The sequence below is a fragment of the Melospiza georgiana genome, chromosome 6 (genome assembly GCF_028018845.1).
Source record: "Melospiza georgiana isolate bMelGeo1 chromosome 6, bMelGeo1.pri, whole genome shotgun sequence".
Classification (NCBI taxonomy): domain Eukaryota; kingdom Metazoa; phylum Chordata; class Aves; order Passeriformes; family Passerellidae; genus Melospiza; species Melospiza georgiana.
In genome coordinates, this window is record NC_080435.1 from 9,215,367 (window position 1) to 9,238,963 (window position 23,597).

A 23,597-nucleotide genomic window follows, 5' to 3' on the forward strand; every position below is an offset into this window, starting at 1 on the left:
AGGAGATGGGGCAATGTAGGGTGTGGGAGGCTGAAGCCCTGAAATACCTCATGCTTGAGATGTATTGCCTCACCAGGATGAAACGGCAGGAGTGGCTGAGCAACATGGAAAATCAGCGGCAATGTGGTGTAAGGTGTGGGTCAGTTAAAATGTCAGAGAAGACCAGTTGAGGTCTAGGAGACTGCTGTTTTTAAAGGGAGCCCCTTGCAACTTTCAGTGCCAACATTTTTTTTCTAGAAAACAAGCCTTTATACCACTTATTTGACAATGACCTTAGTTCAAGCAGTAAAAAACTTTCTCTAGATTAGGTTTTTTGGAGATCCACATCCATCTGAGTTATTAATGACAAGTAGCACAGGGGGTAGTCTTAATGTTGTCTTTCCTTTCTGTCCAGGACTGGCAAACAGGTCATACCCAAATGCAGCCACTGCTGCTGAAGACCTCCAAGCTGTACCAGCTGCCAGGCTGCAGCCACGTTCCCCTCATCCAACTCCTTTGTGCTACTTGCCATGTCCATGGCAGAGGAAGCCTCCAGGAGCCAAATCTGCCAAATCCTGGCACACCTCAGGCCTGGCCTCCCCTTGCAGTTCCACCTCTGCAGACCACAACGGATTTGCAAATGCTCTGCAGTTTCTCTTTTCTCATCTCATTTCACATTTCCTAGCCTTTTCCTGCTTCAGACTTTGGAAAGAGCCGATGTAAGGTGCCACCTTAATTGGAGCAGGTAAGCAGTACCATGTGTATTGCAACTTGGGGCCACAACCGGACCGTGGTGCCCTGTGAATGCAGTTAGAAGCACTACTGCCACTTCACAGCTCTCATTTAGAAACAAGACACACTAGTATGACATCAGCTACCTGATGCAAAGAACTGTGCATCCTGAGATACCTGGGGCTGCACACTATGACCTCTTGTCTATGTTAAGGGAAACAAGACCAAAGAAATCGAATGAAAATTTGCCGTGATAGGTTTATCCCTTTTATTAGTTTAATAAAAATAAACATTTGCTACATTTCCTGCTGTTAAATACATATACACAAAATAGCTTTTCACTCAAAAATACATAATTGATAAAAATCAAATGCTTCTGTTCATAATCTACTTGTGGAAAACAAATTCATAGTGGGATTCAAATTTCATTGGATTCAACAACACTGCACTGATGTCAATTAAAGGCATGAAACTATCATACACTTTGCAATTGAAAAAAACAGGAAGCATCCATCCTTCCATCCCCATGGTGAATTAGTTCACCTTTCTTTTTTTTTTCTTTTCTTTTGTCAATCCCTCATGACAGGTGACACTGTCGAAGATCCAGCTCTCACCAAGTTTTCTTCCTGCATTTTTCCCAGGAGAGCCCACCTATTGCTTACCGGACATCACTTTTAGAATAGTTTGATATGCTAGGCCTAACTCCTGCAGGTATTACACAAGGAAAATCCTTATAGGCCTCACCAAGTGTGCAGTTGACATAACACCCTCCAAACATTGTTAAATGCTGGGATAATTTTTCTCTTGTTCCATACCAGCCTTTCCTTAATTTTTAATTTCGTCTATTGGCTGTCACGGCAGTTCTCATCTGTTCAGTTTTTGCAGAATAAATGACACTGCTGATCCTCACTCTTTTGTCTTCCAGAGGACAGGTGAATATGGCCTAAGCATCTGGAAAGAGAAAAGGCAGAAAAGAGATCTACTACAAGTCAAAGGCAACATTGTAGAGCTGAAGCAAAGGATGGAAGGTAACAGTGGTCACCAGACTCACCAAGTGTTTAGAAGAAAAGTTGGGCAGCTGGACAGTGCATGTAGAGGCTGGAGGAAAGGAGATGAGCATTGGGAAACCTGCTGAAGGGAGCAGGCAACTTCCTACTGGACATTCTTGTAAGCTGCACTGCAGTTACCAAGGGAATGCTGACATTTACAAATGGGTCAGAAATAGGGAGGAAAGTATGTGGGTGCTATGAAAGATTTGTTGGTCTCTGTCAGAGTCTACCCATCTTTTATTATAACATCTCCTGCTCACTGCACTGCAGTTGTGCTGCTCCTGAGACCTCTTGTCTGAACAATGTTCTTGTTGCAGGTCAGTACAGAACCTGCCTCACTGTTCTCTCAGGGGGACTGATAAACCCCTTGACAGAGAAGCACAGACAAAGCAAGGCAGTCCTCCATTTTTTTTTGTGTTAAAAAAATCATACTGGTTATTCAAAAGTGTTGCTATTTTTTATGCTACCCTGCTTGGAGAAAAAGGCAGTCCTCTGAGAGGCTTACAGTCTACATTTAGAAGAAGATGAGTCACAGGCAGGGAAAGGGACTCACTGGAAGGGAAAGAATTATACAAAGGTCAAATGAGGGGGTTTGCATCTCTTGCTTATGGGCATCACACGTTCCTGAGCAACAGGCCTATCCCCCTTTCCAGGGTTAATCCTAGTATTCTCAGGAGCTTTGCAGGTCTGTTCCCATTTGCTGTAAGCTGCTGCAAATCCCCAAGGAGCACCCAGTCACTGAGCTGATGGAACAGACAGGCATTTTGAGTGTACTCACACATCAACATGCATACACATATGAGGATACCTTGCCAAGGCCCCAGAGATCCATATTTCCACAGCCTCTTTCATCAGTTCAGGCGTGTAGTCAGTTCCAGATGACTGCAGATGCAATCTGGGTCAGGGCAGTGATGCAAACCTCGGTCAGCCCCCAGCTTGGCTACATTGCTCCATCATATGGATCATGGCTAAGCTGTACAGCAGATCACAACAGAGATGAGAGAGAAGTCTTTAGGAAAGCTGAAGGTGTAGTGACAGGCATGACTAAAAAATGCAATAAGGAACAAAAGATAGGGACATAGAACCACACAGATGACGACATCAAAAGGAGACAAAGAAAACAAAAATATAGCACAGGAGCAATAAACCACAATGAATAGAGGATAAAAGAGCACCCAATAAGAAGAAGCATTTGATTTTTATTATGAAGCTTTTCTGTGATGTTGCTGCCACAAGTACCTCACAAGCAATACACATCTCAGTGAGACCACATTTCCATGTCTCCCTCCTGCCCTGCTCTCTCAGTACCTGAGGAAAACACTTCTCACTACAAGTCCACAGGCAAGCACCCAAGACAGTCACTCACTGTCCCCACAGTGGCACCTGTGGCTCAGGGGTCTCAGCGCTCGGGAAGCCTCAGCCCTGGGATCTACCTCTCATCCCAGCCTGCCCAGTGCTGCCAGAAATGCTGTCTGCTCTGCAGCAACCCTGAGACAGGAGAGGGGGACTGCTGGTTATCTGTGATGTGTCATGTTTTTTCCTGCCCCTGAACAGTGTAGTCATTTGTTTCATTAAATGGCATTCTTGTACCCAGCACTAATTTTATCCCTTTACAAATATGTTTTTCACTCTAGCAACTCAAGAGCAGCTCTCCCCCCTGTACAGTCATTCTGCTCTCATGCCTCTCTTACCATTACTCACACCTATTGCAGTGAGGCCAGATTCAATAATGGGCCTGGCTGCTGCAGAGCTGAGCACTGCAGTGGGTCTTTGCCTAAATCCATAGCCCCAAATTATGACACCCTGCCCCAGTGCACACTGAAGACAAAAATTAGAATACCTAAGAATGTAAGCTTCATTGTCCATTCTGTTAATGTCTCAACAAGTACCATTCAGACATGCCAACAAATCTCTCAATGCACCTCATCAACTGCTGAGTTCATTGTAATGATGGGGTGAGGCAAGATACCTTGTGTGGAATTCCTCAGCTTTTCCTTAGGCATCTACTCCATTTCCTTGCAAGGCTCATGGTGCCCCTCCAAGTCTGTGCACTATTTAGCACTCACCCAGGAGTTCCAGTTTCCCTCTTCTGCCTGAAAGGGCAGAAAGTGCTTTAACAGCATGGCACAGGTGTGCAGAGTGTGGTGATTTTGGTCAAAGCTATTTCACAGCACACAGAATCACAGAATCATCACATCATAGAACCATAGAGTTGCCTAGGTTGGAAGGGACCTTAAAGATCATATACTTTCAACTCTCTTGTCATGGGCAAGGATGCCTTTCACAAGGCCAGGGTTCTCAGAACCTCATCCAAGATGGTCCTGGACATTCACAGGGATGGAACGTGCACAACTTCTCTGGGCAACCTATTCCAGTGCCTCACCTCCCTCAGTAAAGAATTTCTTCTCAGTAACTGTTTTTCTTTCAGCTGTAATAATGGGAGGGAAAGCCAGTGGGACTGGAGGGGCTGTGGCAGACATTCTCAGACCCAGCATACATCCTGTGCATACATCTTCAGCATATGTTAAAGTGGTGTATCTGGGCAACTATTAAAGCAGGTATTTATGTAACCCTCCTTCCTTTTGGCATGCTACACATGCAGCAGGTGCTGGGGTTCCATGGTTCAGACCTGGGCTTTGCCAGCTGGCTCTTGCTGTCAGCTCCTGCAGTACAGGACTCCTGTGGGCCTAGCATAAGGCACTTCGAGCTGATCGCCCTCCTCTGCAGAGCTTGCAGGAAACAAGGGAGCCAGAGAACAGCAGGTTGAGAGAAAGGGATGGAATTGGTAACATTAAGTGCCATAATAAATAACCAACTAAGCACAAATTTTGATTGATGTGTCACTCATCTGCAATTGCACACTTTTGAGTATAGTTTCTATGAGAAGGGCAGAAATCTGCAAACACAAGGCAGCTGTGAAGCTCAAGTCTTAACTTTTAAACTGAGTCAGTCAGGCATTTGAGGTTACCACACTGTGTTACAGCTATACACTCCTTGCTTCTCAAATAAACTTTGGGCATCAGCAATCTAGCCTGCTTCAGGGAATAAAGTCCCAAATTTCTCAACAACAAAACACTCCAGGCAAATGTAGCAATGGAAGACAAACAGAACCTAAAGCCAAACAGTAACTGGCATATTAACTAGTTGAGTCTACAGATTGCAAATCCAACGTGCCATGCAGATGTACGCTGCTCTTTATGGGAAGGTCTGTTCAGTTTACCTTTCAAACAGGAAACAATACAAATGGTACTACAAACTTCTTGTACTTGATACAGGGATTTTTCACTTTTACCTGCTATGGATTGATAGTGTGTCTCTTGTTAAAACTCAAAATTCCACTTTTTGTTGCCATTCCCTGTTTAGAGTTCTCAGAAGTGACTACAATGGGGAGATCCAGATCCTCTTACTATGCAAACCAAGGAAAAGCTTAGTAGGACATGCATATATAGTGGGGGTTGGGTTTTATAATCCCCAGCAATATTGGAAATCAAGTACTACTCAAAAAAAAAATTCTAATAGTTGTGCATGCTGCAAATCCAGTGCAGCATGTGTTTACTGGAGACATAATATGTCCATGACAACAGATTACCCTTTTTCAATCCTACAACGCACTGAAATATATTGACTTGAGCTGAAAATATCATCCGGAATAATGAAATGCTGTTTGCTCATTTGTTTAATCCTTGATGTCTCTTCTACCTAGTTTTGTAACTGTAGATAAGTGATATAGATACTTGTCCAAATAAAACAAACAAAGTTCAGGAATGCATGGCACTCACACCACTAACACTGTCATCTTACACAATGCATTCACTTTCAGCCCCCAATGATGGACCACATTTGGTAATAAATCTCTGTTGTCTCATCCTTTTAAAAAAATCTGTAGTCCTCAAGTGTCTCCCTAAAGATCCATATGCCAGACAGTTCTGGTGCCAAAACACAAGAAGACTTCCTCTTGGCTACTCCCAGTATTTCGCAAACATAAACTCCACTTTGAATGCCTGTTAAACAAAATGTATCATTCCTAGGGGAAATGTGAGGGCAGAAATTTCAACTAGGACCCTACCATGGCAGAAGTTGCAAGTAAAAAAGGTATCTCAGGTTGCTATTTATCTTTAAATCCCAGTTTTGCATCTTCATATTTTTCATCAAATTCTCTGTATTTCTTTAAAATGTTTGGATTCCAGACCTCCTAAAGACTTTTACCATTGCAGTTTTAACCACTGAAATTGGCATTTCAAAACCACCATTGTTTAAAAACAATGTAGGACCAAAGACACCATAATAATGTTTTCACACAGAAGGTTATCTATTTGAGGTGTGTAAAATTCTATCCCCTCTGGTGACTTCAGTGGAAATCTGAAGATTTACAGAAGCAATGGCCTGGCTCCAAAATATTCCTACAAAAAAATAATTAAAACCAAACAATGAGCAATTAAAAAAACAACTCAAAAAATGCTGCCACAGGCTGCAGTGAACCCTCCCTTTCTGAGTCTACTGATACCAAACCAAGCCCTGCCATACTCTGGTTCTGTTCAGTGTGTAGGTTCCCAGTATTCCTATATATCAATTCTCTGTTACTTCTACTCATCAGCCAGCACCTGCAGCAAAACCAGGTGTATGTTTATACATACATGTGTGTGAGCAGACACGTGTACACACTCCCCTCAGAGGTGGTTACCTAAAACCAGCAAAAGAATGGATTTGGCCTGCTCTTGGTGACAACAGTAACACTTTATTTTTGTTTAACACTAAAATATGAGCTGTTTTGCTTTTGGTTTTGAGTCACACTAATGTCGTTATCAGCCTTATCATGTGAATGCTGCTCACTTCCATGACTTTCCCCAATCAGTGTTGTTTCAAGAGGCATGATACAGCACAAGAGGACTAGAAACAAGTGACACCAGTGGAAGTGCCTTTTTTAGTGGCAGAAAGCCTGGCAGGATGACATGGGCTAATCAGGTCAGAAAATGTTTCTTTGCTGAAGGCCTAACACAGTATTCCTACCATTTCAATGGGAAGTCCACAACTTCCTTCCAAGTCCAAAAGGTTAAGAAAAGAACAAGAGAAAGAACCTGCTATGAATAGGAATTATTTTCTTTAAAGAATCAGACTCATAATAGAAGAATAAAATAACTTTCAGAAATCTGGGTTAAATAACAACCAAGTATGTTTCATTCCACACTCATACCTTCACTCTTTGGTCACATCTCTGCCCTGTAAGCTTCAAGATAAACGTCTATAGCTCAAATCCCACTTTACAGAAAAAAAGTTCAAGAAACCAGTTAGAAATAATAGTTGTTGTTTTTTTTTTTTTTTTGCCTTTCTTCCTAGTCTTTCATACTGTCTTATACCAAATAAGTCTTCCATTTTCATGACTTGTTCACCTCTAGGCATATGAAGGAAGTTTAATTCTTATAATCAATTCACTTCTTTGCTTCAGCAACTACTGAAAGTGCCAGTGGTAGCACTTAATGCATAAATTGATAATTGGATTGATTCTATCACTTAGTTTTCTATTGACCACTGAATAGGAAGTTACCTCCTTAAAACATATTATTTCTCTTTGAATAATCTGCTACAGATGTGGACTGAAAAATAAAATTAAAATGGATGACTGAGCAAGCTTGCTTAACTCCCTGCCCTGTGGAGATTTCCCAAAAGCCAAAATGCCAAGTAAAAATCTCAACTGTCTACGTAGAGGACAGCAGCCTTGCTGAAAAGCAATGTTCTTTAATCTTTAGGTTCTTCTGTTAATTATTGAGTACTGCACTAAGTGCTGTATGTAAAAACTACAGTCCAAAAGGCAGGGAAAAAAAAGACACAAAGTCCCAAGGAAGCTGATTATGCATACATTTTAGAATGCAACATTGTCTTGGCCTAGATACCTAAAAACTTACCTAAAAATTGTTCCATTAAGACTCCTACAAGTGGCCCATCCAGGCACAAGAAGTCAGGTAGCACTGCATGAATTCAGCCATAGTGTCCAAACCAAACACACAGTTCAGAGCAAACACAACCAAACTACTCAATTAAGAGGCATAAAATGAAATTAATATGACAAAAACTGGCAGCACTTTTCAAAATGGACCCACTGTAACTTAACATATCCACCTCAGAATCCACTGATAGACAAGAATGTGGTATTATGGGAGGGGATATCCAGGATTCCCAAGTCAAATTCCCCACCACTGTGCAGAACCCAGCACTGATGCTCTTTCCTGGATATATCAAACTTCCTTCTAAAAGAAATTTATTTCTTGTTTGAAACTACCTCAGAATATTGTCAGTCTGATAGTTAAAGCTCTTCCTCCGATTTCCAGCAAAGTCTACCCATTATCCCTTTTACACACATTTGTTTTGCTTTATTCTAATCTTGAGCTCATATAATTATTTTCCTTCCTTACATAACAGTGTAATTGTCACTTCTGTGTCTCTCTGTTAAGCCTCTCTATTCCTCTTAACATCCATGTGGTCCTTTTCTGCATCTGTTCCATCCATCTGTTTGAACCCATTTATCTGAATGTGGGTGATAGTTGGACTCCACACAAGATCTTATTAATGTCACACACTTTGACAGCAATATTTTCTATACATACAGGAAATCCATCCCTTAACACTTTCTAGGACACTATCTTTTTTTATTATTATTTTCTCAGCCATGTCACATGCTATCATTCTCCTGCTGACTCTTACACCAACTACCAACCTGTCACTGAAGTGACAGAAGAAATTGTCATCAGTTTCTATTTGCATCACTAAATCTCATGTAATTCTATTAATCTCAGTTTTGATTCATCATGTCAGCACATGGATATTCCAATCCTCCTCTCTATTAATACAGTCCACCAGTTTTGTGTCATAAGATTTTATCATTGTTGTACTTTTTCACTAGTATCACTAAGGAAAGAATTCCAATAGTCCTCAAAACCTCCAGTTTCCAACCTTCTTTTCCTCAGTACAGTCTCTTTCTAGCTATTATCTGCCAGTTCATTCCAAATGCAATTCATTACAATGCAATTAATCCAAATTTTCTCTGTTTTATATGATTTTCTCACATGGTACAGTATCAAAGTTTCCTCACAATGAAACACAGGGTAACAAGGAACATAGGGTAACAAGGTAGTCTGGCACAGCCTTTTTTTGCTAAAACTGCTGCATTTAATCCCACCTTTAATTTCTCTGTGATCTTATGTTGCTCTTCAAAAATTGTCCTACACCTAAGTGTTGAATGGCTGCCAGATTAGATCATCTCTATTAGCAATCTTGTCTTTCCCTTTGGGTACCCTCAACTATTTGACCCTCTCTGCATGTAGCTTCCACTACTAAAACAGTACAGTATTTGCAGGTAGATCATACATTTTTGGAAATGGAATATTCTGTATTTATTGTATTAAAGCACAACTGCAGTGCTAATGCATTGCCACTGAAATAAGAAAACAGAATCCAGGAAAACCTACTATTGTAAAACTGGAAAAACAATGGTTAGAATGGGAACAGAGTAGGCCATACACTAACAAGTTTAAAGCACGTTACAATGGATTAATCATATTTCCCTTGCCTTGATCTTTTCTGCTTTATTTTGTTCTGGACTTGCTGATTTGTATCTCAAGCCATCTTCACCAGCTTCACTCTGCAAGTCCAAACCACCAGGGGTTATAAAACTGGCACTAAAGGCACTTATCCCTTTTCTGTGGCTACTCAGTAATTTCTTTCATAAGCAAAACAACTTTTTTTCCTCCACTGGAACAATACCTTCCCTTGAAAAAACCCATATATTTCACTTCTTTTTCTTTCTTCTGAGAACCATCTATGTATACTTTAAGAACTGTATTTCAGGTGATATTTATTGGCTAAATCTGACGTGCTTTCTGACTCAAAAATGTTTGCAGAGTTCCTCACATACCTCTCACAGAAACTGAGCAATAGAAAACAAGCCTACTATGGCGTATTTCCTTTTTATGTTGTTTGAGCTCAACAGTGTAATATTCCCTGCACTTGATTTAGTAGTTAACAAATAAATTAGTCTTCTTCTGAATCTCAGGAGGATTACTATTAGCAAGGAAAATAACTTCACAAAAATATTTCTATTCCCAGGAGAAGTTTAAGTATGTTCAGCTCCAAGTTCAGCTGACTGCGAACCCCAAGATCTGCTTCAAAAACGTAAGGAGGAAAACAAAAATACAGAAACAAAATTTACTAAACTCAGACTGATTTATTATTTGTCATTCCTTTGATACATAGAGTAACTTATCCCTAGTTAATTAACAAGTTACTTTAAAACATCAGGTTGAACAAAAACTGACTTCACACTGTTGGTATAAATTACATTGAATTAACACGTAGCGTTAATTGCCTCCTTTTTCTTCCCTCACCGCTTTGTCCGGAGAGAAAATACCTCTCTATCCGGTAAAATGCCAAGTCCTGTTTGATTCCTGGGTTTGTCCCATAACTTCAACGCACTTCAGCACCTTCATTCTTCCACTTCACATTTAAAAAACTCCAAGATAAAACCCCCAACTTGCAGATAAAAGCACTCGACCCCCTCTTGCCACGTGCCAGCCTTTGGCATCTCTGCGCTCTGGGCTTCGGTGCGGAGCAGAGCGCGAACTGGCAGCCAAGGTCCGCAGCCGCAGTGAGCCCGTGAGCCGGTGCCTCTCCGGGGCCCCGGGCAGCCACCGGCGCGGCGGGACGGCAGCAGCCCCAGAGGCAGCGCGGGCGAGCCGCCCGTGTGCTTTAACCAGAGCAAATCCCTCTCGGGAGGACGCGGCTCCGGCCGAGCCCTGCCGGGCCGGGCTGATGCCCCATTGCCCGGACCGGGCGCGGAACGGCCGGCAGCGAGGGGCACCGGGAGGCCTCGGCTCCGCCGATACCGGGGCTGGCCAGGACGGGCCGGGCACCCCAGCACCACCGGCTCCGGGACAAAGCGGCCGCTGACCTGCCGGCGCTCGAGGCGCGCCCCCGGCCGAGCCGCGGCCCGAGGCCGATGTTCAGGGCGCGGGGATAACGCCGGCGCTCGCAGAGACCCCCGGCCGGGCACGGGCCGGCTGAGCGCGGCGGCTGAGCGCGGACGGGCCGGCCCGGAGCTCCCGCCCGACGGGACAGCTCCGGCCCCCCCACGCCAGCGCGGGCGGGCGCCGTCACAGCCGCTGTCAGCGAATCCCGGGCGCCGGTGGCGGTTCCCGGCATGCCGCGGCGCCTACAGCTCCCGCCGGCCCCCGCGGCCCGCCGCCGTTAACCCTCTGCGGCGCCGAGGCGCCTCCGCCGGCCCGCCCGGCCCCCCCTCGCCGCTGCCCGGCGGGTCCCGCCCGGGACCCCGACCCGGTGCCTCCGCGGCCCCCGAGGAAGATGCACCCCGCCCCGGCTCACCGGCTGAGCTCGCTCCGAGCGGCTCGGCCCGGCCCGGCCCAGCGGCGGGCCCCGGGCCGCTGCCATTGTGGCGGGTTTCAGTACTCCCTCAGTGTGCTTTCTGGTCCCGGCCACAACTGTTTGTTACTGGCATTAACTGCACGCTCCCTGAGAGATAGTAAAAAACAGGTGAAATACCTTATTCTAGCTGGTGGGGCTTTAAAAAAAGTTCTTTATTTATGTTTGAGGAGGCAAATTGTAATAAGCAAATTAACTCCAAAATAGCTTTACAACCCCCAGAAAACTTCGTGACAAAGTTACTAGAAAATGCTGGGCTATCCTGTACTGAAAGGAATGTGAAAATTAGTCGCTCATGTTCTGCCCTCCTTCCCATACACTCTCCATACAGGTGCTCAGTATACGTGTGACTAACACATACAGCACTTCTACAGCTCCTCTCTAAATAAGTAGCAAACAATGTGCATGCAACTGCCCTGCTGGGAACTAAAAAATATCCCGGGGAGTCAGACTCAATTTATAAAGTCAGTGAGGGACAGGGGCAGATAGCACAAGTCCAGGCAAAAGCAGCACCTCGGAATAAAACCCTCTGGGTCTCACCCGGCCCCCCTCCGCAGCACGGCATCGCACCCCAAAACAGCCCCTGCACACACGCAGACCTCATCCTCTATTCTTCTATTTTATTTGCAATTTTTTTTATGAAAGCCTCATGCAGCAAATAAAAGTCAAATAGCTCTAATTTGTAATGCTGCAGACTGTAACATGCTCAGACGTGTAACTGCCTGACAGGCTACACAGAAATCTACCTTAGGCTCCAGCCTCTGAAACAAATGCAAATATCCAGAAACATTCTCCTATTTCTCCAATATTAAATGACAAGTAAAACAAACATATTGCCAGATTTTTTTCATACAAATACGTCTTTTAAAAAAATTAAATCACTACAAATTTATTATTTATTTCAAACTATAAACAACACAGAGGAAAGAAACACATATACGTTTCCCTTTTTAGAAAAAAAAAAGCCAACAGATTTATCTATGAGAAAAGCCCACACGTAGCTCCTTTTTTTAAAGTTCATTTTTTACTACCCTGCCCCTGAAATCAGCCTACAACCCATAGATTTATCTAGAGAAAACACAATTGGAAAACCTTTTTATGTTGCACTCTTTTTGGACACTTACAGGAGGTTTTTAAAGACAATTCACAGCCATGCTATTTCAAACAGCACGAATACAATTATTTAGAATTTATTCTTTACTGTGGAAAATTTTACTTTGATATATTTTCCAGAATTTCCTGGGAAAACACAATCAGTCCCCATCTAGCTAAGCGCACCTACACTGTTACCTCTTTCTCTATACTTTTTCCTCACAAATCAACCACAAACATTTCATAAGTGTTTACATAGACATAATAAAATAAGAAGAACAACAATACCACAAGAAAAATGCTCAAAACCAAACTGAAGGTGTAAATGACCTCCTGCCATGTTCCAGACGTACCTACAGAATCCCTTCTCACTGGTACAGGATTATACATTCCATAATAAGTTCAGCCTTTTCATATTTTGTACTATTTTAACACCCTAAATTTATAGATTTTTAAAATTGGCATGTTAAAAGGGCTTTTTTAAAGAATTTCAATGAAAATAGTGTTATGTTTTGTCATATTACCATAATCCTTCTTTTTAAATCACTTAGAATTTAAGTATAACCTAATTAAGTAATTTAAAGTAAGTCTTAACCCAAATACATAGATCTAATAAAAATGTATTTTGCAAACAGGGAAAATAGACTTCTAAAATGGATTCCTCAGGTATGAACAAAGATGCTGAAACATTTCCTCCCCACAAACTTTGAGATCTGAACTATTTCACGACAATTAGATTTAAAACCAAAATACATATAAGAAAACAAATTTCTCCAAATATCTAGCATAATGTTTCATTCCAATTGTATTTATTTATTCCTTTTACATTTGAAAGAAATCCTTCTATTTTCCTTGAGGAGAAAGAATAGGGGAAGAAAAATACTTAAAATCCTAACTACCTATCTACACATACTATTTATTTCAAAACTCTTCTAACAGCAGTTAATACTTTATTTTAGATAATGTATATTATCTTGCCTGTAAAAATATTATTATTTAGATTTCTGCCTTTTCAAAGACTACAGAACAACATTGTAGATTTTAGAGTCCTCTAATCATCTTTAATCTCTCACTTTTTTCAATGCTACAAACATCCTATTTGGTAAATGGAATTTATATTTTTCTCTTGTCTTAATTATCAGAGTTGAATCAACAATTCAAACCAAGAAGAACAAGTGACGTACGGTAACACAATAGCAACTCCAACACTTTAACACAGCTCCTCTATGTATTGGTGTATAAAAAGCTTGCACAAAGTATAAAATACCTCAGAAACACAGACTCTTTCCTGATCAGAAAATTTTACTTATTCACTAATGTGACCTCAAGCAACTGCATTTTTCTCAAAAAGCATCCTATCTAGAGCTTTATGCCATTTACTGACTCTTGCTTAATTAACCAGCATGCTTTAAAACCAAGTCTCGGCCCTTCAACTTAATCAGAACAGACTACTTTTAATTGCTACCACATCAAATATATTTGTCAACACAATAAAACCACATACAATTAGAAAGAACTATTTTTTCTATCCCTCTCTTTGACCAACCAGAGATTGTAGCATCTACTTCCAGTTTATTAGCTGTTCTAATATGAAGCAAACTGAAACACACAGCACAGTTCACAAATACATTGATCTTTCTATAATATCCTATCATTTGCATCTTTTAATGGGAAAATCCAGAATACCACTGCCAGCACTGCTGTTCTCCTGCAACCGATCGGACCTCAGAAGGACTTGGCATTAACTTCCCTCCCTCACAACACTTTGCCTCCTCACCTCTCTCAAAATAAAACAAAAGTATCTATGTTTGTCTGAAATGTCAATAAACACCAAAATCTAAAAGGCCAAAAGGTCAGGTATTATTTAATCCGAACAGAAAAGTTATTTTTTCTCTCTCTCTCAAGCCATCAGTAAGAGCAGGTTACCTGAGAAGAAATGCCCACGTCCCTTAGATGTCCGTCCTTCTGTCCCAGAACAGGGGCTGTGCCACGCTCTCTGTAACATAAGAGGGAATAGATTAAAATTGTTGTATACCCAGGCACATTTCTGTACATTCAAATTATCTGTCCCTCAAAAAGCTTTATATCTTTTTGTCTGAAAAGCATTTTAAAAACTCTTATTACATTCTACTCTGAGTTCTCAAAATTGGCTTGGCTAAGTCAGGTACACATGTCAAAAATTAGTTCCATACATTGTCAGTTGAAGTACCAAATTCCCCAGGCCTGCTTTTAATTTCTTAGAGGCCTCTATATCACTGCATGCTCTCTCTCATTAGCAACATTTAATCTGCAGGTGCTATGATCTTATATTTAAATATATATATATATTTTCTTTTTTTTACATACACTGAAATTTTTTAAAAGCCATTTACATGAGGGACAAAGTCCTGAAATATTTCTTCCCACAGCAACTTTTCCCTCCTCTGCTTTAAAAGTTGATTACCTTCCCAGATAAATATGGTCTTTGCTTTACCCATTTTTCTGTGATTTTTATAATTTTGTACTTACTTCTGATGCTGCAGAATTTACATAGGCCTGTAGTTTTGAGACTTCTATCTCCTCCCTCCACCTACGTGGTAGATACCAGCTAAAATCACTGTCTATAGACCATTCCACCCCCCCTCCCTTTTCCCTTCAAACTTTTCCAAACAAATGTGAGAGGGAAAAATGTTTAAGATAATGAATACAAATTCAGTGTGTTAAATTAAAAAAAAAAAAACAAAAAAAACAAACAAAAAAAAAAAAAAAACAAAAAACAAAACATTTTGTTTTAGTTTGTCATTTAATAATCCTTATCAACATAAATCATGGTCAGAAAGCCTCAGCACTGTAGGGTGTAGTATTCATGACTAAACTGCCTTAAAAAAATACATCATCTTGTACCCTTTTCCTTCCATATATTTATCTTTCTCATACTGCTCAGATCTACAGCAGACTGTTGCCACACATATATTTTTACACATAATTTCCTAGACACTGACAAATGTGAACCAAAGAAGAATTTTGCTCAAAGTTAACTTATCTAAACCACTTATTTCCTCCATTCTCTTTTTTTCCATGGCATCCAATGTTTTTTTTTTACCCTCTGCTGTTGTTTTGTTTGGTATTTCCCCACTTTCCTGTACATTTGTCTCCTGCTGATCCTACTAGATTGGGCAGGAAGAACTGAATGACTGTCTCTCCCCATTGCTACACTGCTATTTTTTGGTGTTTTATCAATTAAATGCATTTGACCATCATTTTAATATATTTTTAAAGGTACTTTTTCTTTCCCTTCTCTAGAAACTTGCTGATTACAGTTACCAATACTTTTGTAAGCAAGGTCAATTCTGTCCTGCTCTAGCACATGTTTCTGTCATAATATTAAGGGTACATGACTTAAAAGTCTGTGATGCAGTGCATGCAAAAGGAAAATGTGTAAGAAAAAGAGGGTAATGTGTACAGATGCCCCTAAATATCATAAAGAAAAAATTGACATTTTTAATTGGTTCTGACTTTTTAAAGAGATACCATCATGAGAAAACACCTATCTTAGAGGAAATCTTCTTCTAGATCACTAGCAACACTTTTTCACACTAATAAAAGCAAAGGAAATTTTAAAATTCAAATTTACTGTTAAGCATCAGCACTTTAGGATTTCTGCATTTCACTCAGCCTGGGAAGGGAGAGTTGCCTGTTGGTTTCACTTTTGTTCTCAGCTAGTTTCACTTTCATGCACTGGCAGAATCTTCTATGTTTTTGGTTCAGCAATGTTAAAGACAACATTTACATCTTTAAACAATCCTCATTACACTTTTAATATGAACAATTTGTGTCCATCTGCTTCCCAGGACACTAAGAAAAAGTAATTTGGGAGTCTAAATATAATGGGTGGCATACTTCTAAAGGAGCAGCTTTCACCTGTCTCATGTTGGGTTGTAGTCTGCTCTTTCTTTCCCTGAAATCAATAGGAAATGTGCCATTCATTTCAGTGATAGCAGGATCAGGCCACTGGGTCTGTAATCTGCAACAAAAGAATGCCATATGCCAGACCAATATATTCCTTACAATATACAGTGTTTGCCTTTAATTATTTTCCTATGCAAACTCAAGGGAAAAAAAGTGGTCCCTGCATTTAACTTTCTGTATGCTTTTAAATTAGCCATAAATACTCTTCCTGACACAGGCCATAGGAAATTAGAGGACATATGTTCACCTTGGTTGGGATGGGGAAGGAAACACTGTGTCTCTCTGCTACCAACTACGGTAACTCTCCTCCTCCTGCCAAGTGCAATCTATTTTTAAAAAACCACTCCAGCCCAGATAGAACCTTTACTGTCTTACACCAGGACCTTGTCTAAGTTTCCAAAGCATACTTTTTTATTTTTTTCAGGATAAACCACAATGCTCTAAGCAGCTAAACAGTCAACAGCAGCAGAAGAACCGGCCTGCATTTATATTTTCTAAACCTGTACATTCCCTTTTATATTACCCTCCCTCTCTATGTACAGACTCCAAAACACAGCTGGGAACTCACACACATGGATGCAAGCACATATACATACAATGGAATCTTCCTCTAGCTACCAAAGCACTGCAGTTTCTGCCTTTGTAGACATAAGGGCTTCTGAGACACTGAGACTTAATGGAAAGACCTAGTGGTCTATAGGAGCCTTGCAAAAATTGCTTTTCAACTTCTTTCATAGAAATTTTGTGTCCCACAAGCACACATAGAAATTGTCACTAGCCACTTACAGAATTACTGTCATGTTTACATGCCAAAAGTCAAACACTAAAAACTCACATATGCAACTCCTGTGAGAATACTTATATTACAGTTTTATTAACACTACTGTTTATTTTACCATATGAAATGTGAATAAAGGCATGAAATTTCATTGTGATTATGTGCCCATCTACTTCACATTTACACACTTTTCTATCCCAGTAATCTGGGTACTGTATTTTTGACTTATATTGTCACATTACACGTCTGGACACGAGCAGCTTCCACAGCACAATGAAACACACATTCCTGCTTTCTCTTTTCCTGGATATTACTACACAGAAGAGGAGTAACTAACTGATCTCTCAAAAAGTTTGTCTTTGCCTTCCTTCTTGACCACAACATTTCCTCCCCTTTCCCCAGAAGACATCCTTTTTGCTTCCAAGGCCAGTTCAGTGTGAGACACTAAATTTCAGGTGTGCAAATATACCCCATGTTCAGTGGGGTTATTCACTCATTTAGGTCAACCACACTTTGAGGTGCCTTAGTGCCATACAAAACCAGACCACCATGACCCAGGTCACAGAAAACTCAGTTTGCTGGAAAGCACGATCGCAACACCGACTTTCACACATTCACATCAGCTACATCTGCGTCCCAGGGTATCCATCCATATTCCTTCTAAGTGTCAAAATTCGCTCTCTCCTAACAGCAACATCTAAGACTTGTTTGTCCCTAATTTCCTCATCTCCAACCATGCTGTTGCTAGAGTGTTTTGGTGGGAGTTGGCTATTACACAGATTTTACATCGGGCTTTCACCCAGCTGCATCTGCCCCAGTAACAATGTCCTGGGAGAAAGACTTTACTACTGCCAGCTTTCCTTGCATTAGCTTTTAGGACAAAAACCCCTGAGTTGTATCAATTTCTTTAATATAGGATGAAGCTTAAGTGAGCACTCGTGAACCAGTAAATATCTATCAATTAATATTGGTGGAATTAGATAAATAATTACAGGAAATACAATGACCTGTTTCAAAATGGTTGCTTGAAAGGATGGGCCTAATAAATTAGCCTTGTTCTTAAATGCTGTTCTTGGTGCACTCATAGAAATTATTTCCTTCTGGAGCATTCTGGCCTGTATTTTGCCTGAATTTCATATAAATATTTGCTGTACATTTTTGTATTTCTAAAACTAGAAAAAACAGATCATTTTAGCTGCGTGATTGCCATTTATCTTTTGTCTTCCAATAATAAGGATATTAAGGCCTCACAGCAAGTATTTCAATGAAACCTTTGAAATACTGTGAGAGTGGTAGAGAGGCCGAAGACAGCTACAGAGGAAAGAAGATGGAAAGAGGGTTGGTGTTACTTCAAAGATACTTAATGTTATACTAACTCATGAAAAGGGAATTCTCCATGAGATGCCTGTCCTAGCCATGCCAGCAGTTTTGAAGGGCTCTGCAGTCTCTCCTTGGGGTTCCTAATGGTTTGCAGCCCTCTTCTGACAGGTTCTGCTGAAGTACAAGAGGTTATCACAAGGATAGTCTGCTCCTCTCTCCTTTTTCCCTCTGGAAACAAGGAGCAGAGCAACTATTAACTAATACTTGCTTGTGTATTTGTCTTGGAAGGCACCAGGCATAACACGTGGTGCTATTTAATAGTCCCATTATTCATAATCCTTGCAAGTGGAGAGTAACTGTCATGACAGGTAGGTTAAACAGAGGAACAGAGATGTGAACAGGTCAAACAGTGTCTGTGACAGATGAAGAGAGCCCAGCCTAGGATCACTGACTTTTCACCTCTCTTTCACTCTAGTTCAGTCTCATATACACCAGACTTCAGCTGTCTTTACCTTTTGCTGATCTTTAAGCAGTGCCCTGATCCTAACTCAATGGGGCATTCACATAGGAGAGACCAAGACGAGCACAGCAATAACCAGGCTAGCTCAGGGGATGGGGATCCATGCAGAGAATCCCAGCAGTGTTGGAACCCCTCCTTTGGATTGTGATAGAACAGCATCTTCCTGTTTGCACAACAGGCTTATCTCAGAGACACAGTGACTATTACAACACATGGGTTATAAATGCTATCTGGCCCTATTTTAAACAACCACCGTAACACAACCTCATAGATTTCCAATAGTCTTTTGCAACTTCTAACTAAAGACTGGCTGATCAAGGATCTAAAACAATGGATATACAGCACAGGGAAAAATACATTCTTTCCTTACATTTAAACATCAAAACCTCTTCTATTGCCCATATCCCTTACCAAGAATAATTTTGTTTGTAGAGAAACATGAGAGAAGGTAGCTGTAACTCAGGTTATCACAGAGACTTTGTGCTGTGGCAGGTCCTCTGCCACTATCAGCAGACCTTCTCTGAATCCAGGTTAAACAAACCTGCTTTCTGTCACTTTCTAAAACTGTGCTGTTGGGGAATTCATCATTCAGTGGGAACTTTGCCTCTGCTAAACAATTGTTTCTCAAACCACGGGTTGCCAAAAGACAATGATACTCACAGTGTTAAAAAACCCAAAGTTTGTCAGGAGTATCTCAGTTTTGACAGCTGGGGACTGAGAAGATCCTGCAGGTATCTAGGGTAGCTACTGATCTACCAACTACCTTGGCTTGCTGTCAGCGAGTCCAGTCTCCCTGAAAAAGTTACTTTTCAGGCAGCAATTACAAAAATCTATCATCAAAAAAGGGAAGAATTCAAGACAATGACAGGGAGAGAGGTGAATCAAAAGGAAATCACAGATTCAGAAAGTTCAATAAACACAGTACTAAAGGACATAATGACATTGCATACAGTAGACTGCAAAATAAGGAAGTGCATATGCTGCCTGCTAACAGGAAAAGGAACTGCACCACAGGTTACCTCCCTATGAGATTAAAAGAAAGATACATAAAACTTTCCCTGATGATGGCCGGGCTGGTAGCACATTTATCAGACTTGATCAATTAATGGCACATCATTTAGCGACTACTTTTTTGCCATATATTCAGTATCCTACAATTGAAAAGTAGGGCATGATCCTCACAGTCTGGAAGCATTGGTTCTTCTGAATGAGATATTAGTAGATGAATGGGAAGAAACTACACACAACTCATTTTAGCTGGAGGAAGTTCTCAGCATGTGTAAAAATCCTGCTTATTTCACCTGTGTCAAAATGTATTATGAACTTGGTACCTTTTGGGTTGTATGCAGACAGCCGATGAGCTTCCTTAATTTCCCTCTACCATTCTGAAGGGCTTCAGCTATAAAAAAACTTATTGCCAAACAGTTCTTCTGTTTTCTTGTTCTTAAACCAGCTTTATGCACTCCCAAGTCCTTTCCCAGCTGTTTCTGGGAGAAGATGGTGTGTGATTTCTCCCACAGCAAATCTTAAATAATTTATTTTACTTCATATTCTACATGTTCATACATATATTCTACATAGAAATATATTTCTACATCTTGACATTCCAGGGCACCTAGGCAAACAGTGTTCAACTTAGTTAATATTAAACTTCTTGCAAAAGATAAAAGACCCCTTACTTCTCCCACCCTCTTAACACCCTAGTGTAAAAAATAACACCCTCTGGGCAACAAAAGTTTGGCTAGGAATTTCTAACATAATGAAGATCAGAAACCATCTACTAACAGGAGACAAACAGAACATCCATCATTTTTATCCTCAGGAGGACCATCCAAAACCATACTTTGTCTAGCCCTCAAGAATGCATATTCCTGGGCTGTAAACCAAGCTGTGTCCAACTAATCTTGGATATACGGTACAGGCATCCCTTTCCTGGGAACCAAGTCAAGTCATTCTCAAGTACCAAAACACACTCATTAGCACTAAGCGAGTGGCTTTTCAACAGTGCAGTTATGAGCATGATGTAACAATTTAAATGGGATTAAACAAAATTCAGTAGACTTCCATAAAAAGGAAATGCAGTGTTCTGGTTTCAGAAATATCACAGGTATGACTTTGATCTTTTCTTATTAAAAAAAAAAATCAAAGTTATGTATAAAAATTACATCAATTATCTTACAGATTTTTATGAAAAATTAATCCCTGTCAGTCTTTTCCATGGACATTTCTTACTGTCCTGTATGATTTTGCAGCACCTCAAAATTCATGGTGTTTTACACTATTTGTCTAAATACCGTAGGACTCCTGGTCACAGCTAATAGCAAAATATTCTCTGGCTACCAAACCATAATTAAAATAATGAGAAATGAGAAAAGAATGGAGAAGAGGAAGAATTTACCCTGATAGTTATGATAATAGATTACAGACCATGTGTAAACAGTGGCTGTGGGCCCAATACATATTCCTGATCAAAGCAGTATGAAGTGGACACTTCACAAAGGGTTAAGGTCAGGTATTTCTGCTCAGGTTTTCTGTCTCTCACATCAGTGGCATTGAAGCTGGTCTTACTGTGGTTTGTAAAGGCACCCAGCGAGCTGCCAGAGTATAAATTCAAGAAAAAGAGAAGGCTGGGCAGATTAATTCAAACTTCACTTGGCTGAACTTCTCAAATAAACTAAACATGGACAGAACACTGTTAATTGGCACAACCTAGCTGAGACTTTTACCCCCTTTCGAACCTTCCTTGTACGCCATGAAGTTGAAGACTATGACCCACATTTCACTACTGTTGCACATCTTTGTGTGACCAGTGAACTCTGAAAATTCAGAAAATGTATACAGGAAAAATTCTGAATTTTAATTAAATTTGGAAAAAGAGACACATGTGAAACGCTCACAAATGGTAAGTGATTCTGTCAGCATCCACTTGATTTTCACCAGTTGTTAGTTTAAGGCAGCCATTAATACCTTCTTGCTTCATGTTACCTCCCAACTTATATGCATAGGGAATAAATACACCAGCAGCTAGGTGTATTTATTATCTATCCAGAGTCTGTTCTATATACAATATTTTCCTTGGCAAAAAATTAGCTCCTCTCTATTCCTAAAGTTTTAATTTCTTTTAAGCAAGCAGTTAAAATAATCACGACGTCCCAGCCATAAATACAGAATATTGTACATAAAGATTCTGATAAATACAACCAAATTGAAACCAACTGCACTGTGCACTAGAATGTAGCCAAATAGTTTTTACCAAAACCGGCCTGACCCTAAATTTCTGGAAGACTTTGGTACCACAGACCTGCAATGGTCCCCACCCAAGAGCTGGGCTGCTCTGAGGGTGGGCAGGCTTGTATTCCAGCTGCAAAGCTCAGCCTGTACCCCCAGCTCAGGCACATCCCAACTCTGCACTCCATTCCAGGATGGAGTTAGGCTGCAGCACGACAGGTCACTGCTGTCCCGTGAGCCCAATGATCACTGACAAACTCCTGGCTGGATTTATACACATCACACAGCCTGTATAATTTCACATCTTCACACCCATGCTTCTAGATGAATTGAAACTTCATATCTTCAGTTAAGCAATTTACAAAGAAGTTTGGTGCTAACCCACTTAAATCCAGATATCCTCCTATTCCGACTGCTTTCCTTTTTGTTCCTATTAGATGCCCTGGTGCACATAAGTACCATCTTATCTTAAATCCCTATGTCATGAAATACAGATTTGCTGCATTATTATAGCAGAACAGTGGTGAAGATGACTTGAATGGTTGCTTTAAATCTTAAAAGCATGGAGCCTGATTGTTTAAATAGAATTCTATATGATAAGTATAATGACCATTAAAACTAAGATTTAATAACTAAAATCCCAATTTGCAACTCTGATAAATATTGAGGCAAATTAACTGGAATTTTTTGAGTGAATTAAATTTAATGAATGGTATATTTTAGGTTAACAAATTCATGCTAGTAGCAGCATGTCATTATTACCCCAAGAATTTGTCTTACAGAAACAGAGGATTTGATATGAGTTAGGAAATTACAGAAACACAGAATAGTTTGAGTTGGAAAGGACCTTAAAGATCAGCTAGTTCCAACCCCCCTGCCATGGCAGAAGAAATTACACTGATCTGAGTTCTATTTTTGCCCTCTACCAAATTAACCAGGGAGAAAAAGGGAAAGAGAAAACTTTAAGTTAATTAAAGCTATATTAATTAATTCTCATCCTGACAGGGTGGATTTTTAGAGACCAGAGACCAAGCAATTGGGTCTTCTTATTTGAAATACCTGAACAATGAAAACTGTGGCAAAAATATTAGTCTTGGTAAATAGAATAGAAATCTAGAAAACTGTAGCAGAAGAAAAGTATTCAATTTGGAACCTCTAATATGGATATTCCTATGGTTATAAAATTACAGTCAGAAATAAGGAAACTGCATTCCAAATTCTGCTTTGCCTAATATTATTCTGTTATCAGCTGGAGTTTTGATTGTAGGACTTTGTCTTATATTTATGGTATCCTACAGAAAAAAAGTTAATATTACAAAATAAGAATTTACTGGAATAATAATTTATAGTTGAATCTTCATAATTGGAAATTTTTAAATTAATTAATTACATTGAATCATCTTTCACATATGCCTTATTGTAATGTGAAATACAGAAATATTTGAAAACTTTTTTGGGGGACTTAAACTGGTAATATTTTGATCCTTTCAGCAACTTTGGCATAATTTCTGGAGAACAAAAAGGT

At 40.2% G+C, this 23,597-nt stretch overlaps 1 long non-coding RNA gene across 1 annotated transcript; it reads right to left on the bottom strand.

The window, feature by feature from the left end:
• Positions 1-965: 965 nt before the first annotated feature.
• LOC131085290 (uncharacterized) lies at positions 966-16,510 on the bottom strand. Its single transcript, XR_009114615.1, has 5 exons — positions 16,179-16,510; positions 14,787-14,847; positions 14,205-14,274; positions 2,569-2,733; positions 966-1,662 (listed from the first exon to the last, which is right to left on the bottom strand). It is a non-coding gene; the product is annotated as an uncharacterized LOC131085290 (long non-coding RNA).
• Positions 16,511-23,597: the final 7,087 nt, after the last annotated feature.